This window comes from Lutjanus erythropterus, chromosome 24 (assembly GCF_056507025.1).
Source record: "Lutjanus erythropterus isolate fLutEry1 chromosome 24, fLutEry1.hap2, whole genome shotgun sequence".
Taxonomy (NCBI): domain Eukaryota; kingdom Metazoa; phylum Chordata; class Actinopteri; order Lutjaniformes; family Lutjanidae; genus Lutjanus; species Lutjanus erythropterus.
The window spans coordinates 1,649,813-1,656,475 of record NC_139340.1 but is presented as its reverse complement, the minus strand read 5'-3'; the positions used below and the strand labels follow the sequence as shown (position 1 = coordinate 1,656,475).

General features: G+C 40.4%; 1 long non-coding RNA gene across 1 annotated transcript; it reads left to right on the top strand.

The window, feature by feature from the left end:
* The first annotated feature begins 3,775 nt into the window (after positions 1 to 3,775).
* On the top strand, positions 3,776 to 5,894 carry LOC146304486 (uncharacterized). The gene is made up of 4 exons (XR_014769312.1): positions 3,776 to 3,851; positions 4,557 to 4,653; positions 4,793 to 4,920; positions 5,189 to 5,894. It is a non-coding gene; the product is annotated as an uncharacterized LOC146304486 (long non-coding RNA).
* The last annotated feature ends 769 nt before the right edge of the window (positions 5,895 to 6,663 follow it).

The following is a 6,663-nucleotide window of genomic DNA, read 5'->3' as shown; positions in this document are numbered from 1 at the left end:
GGGAAGCTGTTCTTCCAACTCCAGTGTGTTCATGACTTTTAAGTTCTTAGGTGGAAAAACAAGGACGCTACAAAGAGTAGGGTAAGGTTGTTATTGTACTTGTTGTAGTCTCTTGGTGATAGGTTGGGAGACTAGTGTCCCAGTGAAGATTTGTGTTATTCAAGTCTGTTGAAACTGTTAGAAGCTCTATATTATAAAGTAATTTTGTCCCAGACTTGTTGCAGCACCAGTACCTTCCCTAAAGCCACAACAATATTGCTTTTTTTGACTTGTTAATAGGGTTAATGCTAATTACTAATTTTTCTAATTAATGCAGGTCACTCTATGTGGACAGTAACTAATGATTCCAACTCAACCCAGTGCACCATATAGACTTAAGCCTTATTCTTGCTACAACTGGGTGTAAATCTTACATCTAGCCAGGAGTAGGCATAAAGTCCATATATAGGCCATTTGTATTATTCTTTTTTTCAAAGAAACATGTTTCATTTCCTTGCTCAATTGGTCTTTTACCTTTTTTTTTTAATCTTGTTTTCTAAGCAAAAGCTGGCCTCCAGACTCTGATCATTTATGGTCTCCATCATTTCTCTTCTCTTCACTGCTTCTTTTTCTTTATCATTACATTGGACTGCTTGATAGTCCACATTTTCTTGTACTGCTTGTACAGCTTTAGTAATGTTCTTACTTCTGTGTCCATATAAATTGAGTTTTTCTTTTTCTTTGATCCTCTGTATCATTGTGACAAATCAGAAATGATTAGCTGCAAATTAGCAAGACTTGATTGTTGATTGTTATCAGTGGACTGATAACTGATAATTAAGACTAGGCTTGAATTTGGTTGGTGCAACTATTGTAAAGTGCATTACAATAACTGGAGATGGAGCCTTCTGTCCATACTCTGTGTTTGTTTTGTCCGTATTTGTGCACATTTTTTGAAAGCGTCCAGATTCGGTCCAGATATGGAGCAGCATCATCAGTAGTCATGAGGAAAGTGTAGCAGTACAACCACAGTACTTGACGAAGCCATGAATTTAATGGCTGCACAGACCATCACCGTCTACACTGCTGCCTCTGCTTTTGCCTTTTTCAAGAGGTACATTATCCAGAGTCACCATGTTTGTTGTATCAGAAACCATCGAGTCGTCTTCCTCTTTGGGTTAACGCTAAACTTTGAGAACCATCCTCTAGTAGATGTACTGCTTAACATCCATACCAACAAAACAGAGGATGCATGGAAGTATGTGGTCAGTGACAGTTACACTGTTTGAAACAGAGGCATCTTTTTTATCTACATAAAGGTGTATAAATGAGCCGTTATCAGTTAGTCCAGTCTTAGTTAATACGGTTTGGTGCAGCCCAGGGCCTGATGATGACTCAGACATCATATAATATGAATGCTGGGCTTCCAATGCTCCCTCAACTTTTGGCACATTTAACAGTGTAGTGATAACAACAACCAGCACTCATTCTTATCATTCTTATCAGGGTGTGAAATTGTTGAAGCATAACATGTGAACAGCATTTTAATGTAGTAAAGGGTACAGGTGCAGCTGAGTCTGCCTACTTTAAAATTGAAGAGCATCATATTGTCACTGCTGGATGAAAACTCTGCGGTGGCAGTTTGGGGGATTTTCGTGCTTCTTTTCACTTCAGGGATAACGTGATCCCCCCCAGGTTTAGAAAGTTGTCATTTCTTCATCAAAAATGCATCGTCATGGAAAAACAAGGCTGTTTTTCACTTTTCCTGGAAACCTGACAGTTTGGAGTTTTTTTTTTCTTTGACAGTGGTGATATATGAGTCAAATATAGCTGTGCTATGGATTCAAATGTAAAATAGTTACCTCTGGCATGTAGAAGAGAATAAGTAGACATCTTTTGGGAAAATGTTATGTTGCTTGCTATTTATTTTTCCAGATAAAATCTACCATGTAGCAGGTTATCAACCTGTGCCAAATCAGATCTCACCCGGACAAACCAGCATCTTCACACGTTCCACGCCTGGAGGGGAATTTCACGAAAGAGGCTGTAAGACACAGCGGTCTCTGAGATAAAAGTCTGTCTTCACTCGGTGTGACTTTGTTCATAAATCAGCCTGAGTGAAAGAACGCACACTCCAAATCAGTGATGGCAGAAAATACTACAAACAAATATGCTGTGTCATTCATGGTCACAGTGAGAGGCGAAAATGCAGTTTGATGATTATGAGCATGTAATGAGGGAAATAGACAACAGGATTGTAGTTTGATCAACAAAGTCACAGATGCCGTCTGGCAGTAAAGTTAAAAGCTTCAATCGTCTAATGGCGCTAAATCTGCTGAGATTCACAATATGCCAGGAGGTGAGCCAAACTGTACGCTCAACCTAACACTTTAAGATAGTCTGTACATCTGAACAGCCAGGACAAAAATGCACCAACACTTTATTTTAAGACACACAGCAATTATAATTTTAGTCACCAAAATGAGCCTGCTGACACCAGCAAAATGAATACTTGGTTCTAGAGTCTTGGTGAATAATAACTATTCACAGAGTTAGTCAGTCATAGTCAATAGTTCCCAAAACTCTTATTTTCTCTCTGCTGGTCTGATAGCTTTTCTCCTGACACTTCAGTATTGTGCACCGTTGCATTCAATAAAAAGTTAGTGAGGAGGGAACGTAAAGCTTTTTAAATTAGCTTGGTAGCTAACACGACAAGAAGATCACAACATTCAGTCATTCATTTTCTAGGAGAAGTTACCTAAACGGGTGTTTATTTGCACCGTGGTAGGAATGGCCACACAGCAGCTATTTAGGTACTTACACCCAACCCACTAGTTTAGCTTTAAAGTCGTAAAGTCTCTGTAAATAGAAAGTTGTGGTGGATGAATGGGTTAAACACAGGAGTATCACTTAGGAGACCGGGGTTTGAGTCCCATATGAAATTAGACCTCAGTGTTGACAGTGGACAGTGTTTTTTTCTGGTTAGGTTTGGGCAACAAAGCTACTTGGTTCGGTCTAGGAAAGACCATAGTATGGCTTTGCCATACTGGTGTGTACAGTCATATTAGCTATTTACACTGCAGGTGAATCCTGAAAAAATGTCAACTTCTAGTGCAAATAGAAATGTTGAGTGGGGTGTGAACACATCTAGCTTAAATAAAAATGAAAAGTGAACGGTTTAACATACTTCATAAACTACAATAGCGTCCCTCAGTTTGGGTCTTCATGCTCTCAAAGGTCAGTACTCAAGACTGGTGTTGTTATTAGACAGTGGTGCGAGTTCATATCTCAGTTTTCCAAAGTGTAAATTCATGCAGATTTACCCAGATTTGCCCTGTTTTGATGGAGATGCAGGTCCTTTCCATGCTGGACTGACGTGCCAAGTCAAACCCAAATTAAGCCAAGCCAGCACATGTGTGTCAAAAAGGGTCAGTGGAGGCTAGTCGAAGGTCTGTGGGGGGTGATGTCACCCCATGCCCCTCCTTGGAAGCACCCCTGTACCTACTACATGTTTTGGGCAATGATGTAATTGTATTTGCACATTAGGAAAGAGGTAATTAAACTATGCTGCATCAAACTTTTTAACAATAACCAGTCTGCATGTACAAACCACCCACACCTTTCTTTTAAAGATACTTATCAAGCTAGCTTCCCAGATATCTAAAGGTAGTGTGCTGCATCCCCAATGCTTTTTCAGCTGTTTCTGAAAACTTACAATAAATAAAAATCAGTTCTGAACGCTACAGGACACCAGTGCATAGCAGCTAAAACTGGACTAATGTGCTGTCTTCTCTAAGTTCTGGGGCAAAGTTTTAATTGCAGCCCCTCAGTGTTTTTATTTTGATAGAGTGGTGAATTGGCTCAAAATAAAGGTAAGAATAATTTTTTCTGCATCTTTGTGATTTATAAATGGTCGTACTTTTGCTACATTTATATGGTGAAAAAAAGATTATCATGTTAATGTCGGACTGGAAGATTAGACCTGAATCTAGGATAACACCAAGACAAGATTTGTAACCTCAGATAAAGATATATTAATCTTACTACTATAATAAATTCTTGATGATTTTTCTTAGCAATAGGTTAAATAATCTGTTTCTTGAGCCTGATATTTTTATTTGAAGTTGTTATTTTGTCCTCCAGCTGCTCAGGTGAGAGCTGCTCCTGCTGTTAAACATGTAAGTGAAGCAGAGAGCAGGTGAAAAAGAGATAACACGCTCTGCAGATTATTCTGGGGGATGGAACGAGAAAGAGAAAAAAAAAACAACCTCTGCCATCACAGTGTTTCCATTTATTTTGTTCACACCCGACACACACACACACACACACACACATACAGTAGCGTAAGAAAACATCAATGTACATGCAATCTGCGCACAGGCCAAGCCACATGAGATAAACACAGGTACGGCTGGGAGAAAATGACTCTGTTATTGGCTTCTGAATGGAATGGGAGCCCTGTGGGAGGTGATGACAGCTTGCGTGTTGTTTACGCCGCGCGTGTGTGTTGTTCCATCTCGTGGTTGCCACGTCGCTGGCAGCTCCTCCAAGTCTGCGTCTCAACGTTGTGTTAACAGGAATTTACATGGAGCTCATGCCGCCATTGACAGTGACGGGGAACGGCAAGCAAAACACAGCTGTGTCTGTCTGCGGAGGGTGGGTGCATGGACCCAGGTAAGTGTGTGTGTGTGTGTGTGTGTGTGTGTGTGTAGAAAGGGGTGAAACATAACGCCACAGCTCTAAATCACTGCAATAAAAACAAGCAAGGGGAAAATCTATAGAATTATTCATGGCTTTTTTTTTTGTTAAACAGAGGGATGACAGCGTGAGGTGGCGGCGGCGACAGACTCGGGGCCCCATGGTACATTTCTGAGATGAGAAAATAAACTGAATCAATATCCCCACCGCTGATGCCATGTGGCAGAGATTGATACTCTGCTGGTGCATATGAAATATGCATACCTTTCTAAATCCGAAAATATTGTTTTTGTGGAACCAACCCGTTAGGCCGCGGCAAACTTTTAGATTGTGTTACAGGCGGCTAAGAATACACTCGTCTCCGCCCTCTGCCGTGCTGATCGGTATCTGAAACCCAGCCTAATGTCAATCACTTGATGCCACCGTCTAATGATTACCTCACGGAGAGAACTCCCAGAATATCATGAAATTCTGAACTTAATGGATTTCTCCCATGTTTGTCTTCCCCCAGGAGAGCACACACGCAGCGTCAGAGCCTGATGTTTACCTGGTGTACAGCTGCACCACCAGATTCTTCATGTGCATGTCAATAACATCATGTTGGTGGATCTGAGACTCAAAGTTTTGACAAGCAAGGATTCATTCTTTGGGGGGGAAAAAAAAGCATCAATAAAGAACGGTTTAACCCTTATTTTTACATTTTTATTGATAAGTTGCCCATCGGTCTTAAAGTCTGCATCAAACAGATAGCAGTGCTATTTGCTTCCCGAATATTTACATGCACCCTGTAACAGAAAAAGGCAGCCAGGGATGGACTTGGCACCATACTTACCAACCCTCCCTATTTACCCAGGAGACTGCTGTTTTTTATTGCTTTCTCCCGCTTTCTTCCCAGGGTCACAATTCACCCATATTTCTCCCAACTGATGGAAAATCTTAACACCTTTTTTCCTTTTTCATCATCCCAACCTGTGTCTGGCATGGTACAGCATGTATCAGCCCTACTACTCCACACATCTACTGTTTCCACCCAGACAACCAAATGTCATTTCCTGGCATGCACATGAATGTATACTGATTATATTTTAAATTTCGTTCTTTAAAAGTCACCAGTGCAGTTAACTACTGTAGTGCAGGAATGCCTGATACAAAGTCTATGAAACTCAGAGTTTTCTGAGAAGGACCACCAGAACTCTGCTTTGGTTTTGAAATCCTCATTATTTGGATGCAGAGAGGCGAAGTAGTGTGCCCCTTAAAACCTTATTTTTTAAAAAACATGAAAATTAGTCAGTGGGAGGCAAGAGACAAATGCTTTTTTATCCTGTGTGATCATGCCATGCATTACACATATGATGTTCAGTTCGTAAGATGATTTTACCTGGTTTTGTTGTAGTTGCATTTTGAAATGTTAGTGAACTACGTGTGTTATATCGTTTAATAAATGTCACCGACATCAACGTGTCTGTCCCTTGCGACGTGATCTTACCCTAAGTGTTTTATCCAGCCACTCCTGGTCCTTTTATCAGTCGGAAAGTGAAAGAACGAACAAAATTGTTACTTGTGTGACTGCATTCCAGTATGAAACACTCAGGCATCAGCAGTTAACATCATTCAGCTGCAGGGCTAACCAAGCTACCAGCAGCGGGCAGTTTGCTACTTTCGCAATGAGTAAAATTATCTTTCAAGTAGGAAATTTCGGGTCTGATGCTTACTAATGGCAGCTAAATTAGCAGAAACTCTGTGTGTTAAATCACCCAGGGATGAAGCTAAACAGCCAGTTGACATCAAAAGGAAAACCAGAAGCATTTTCTTAAGAAAATATGATCCAGTTTTGCCCAAATCAGTGAAAAGAGTGATGAAGTTTGTGTTTATTGTTAGAAATGTGTAAATTAATATAGTAACAATCAGTTACGTCAGTTAAGTCATGTTGGCTATTAAATAGGTTCACAGTATAACTGGGGATGTGATCTAAAAGCCTTTTTTTCA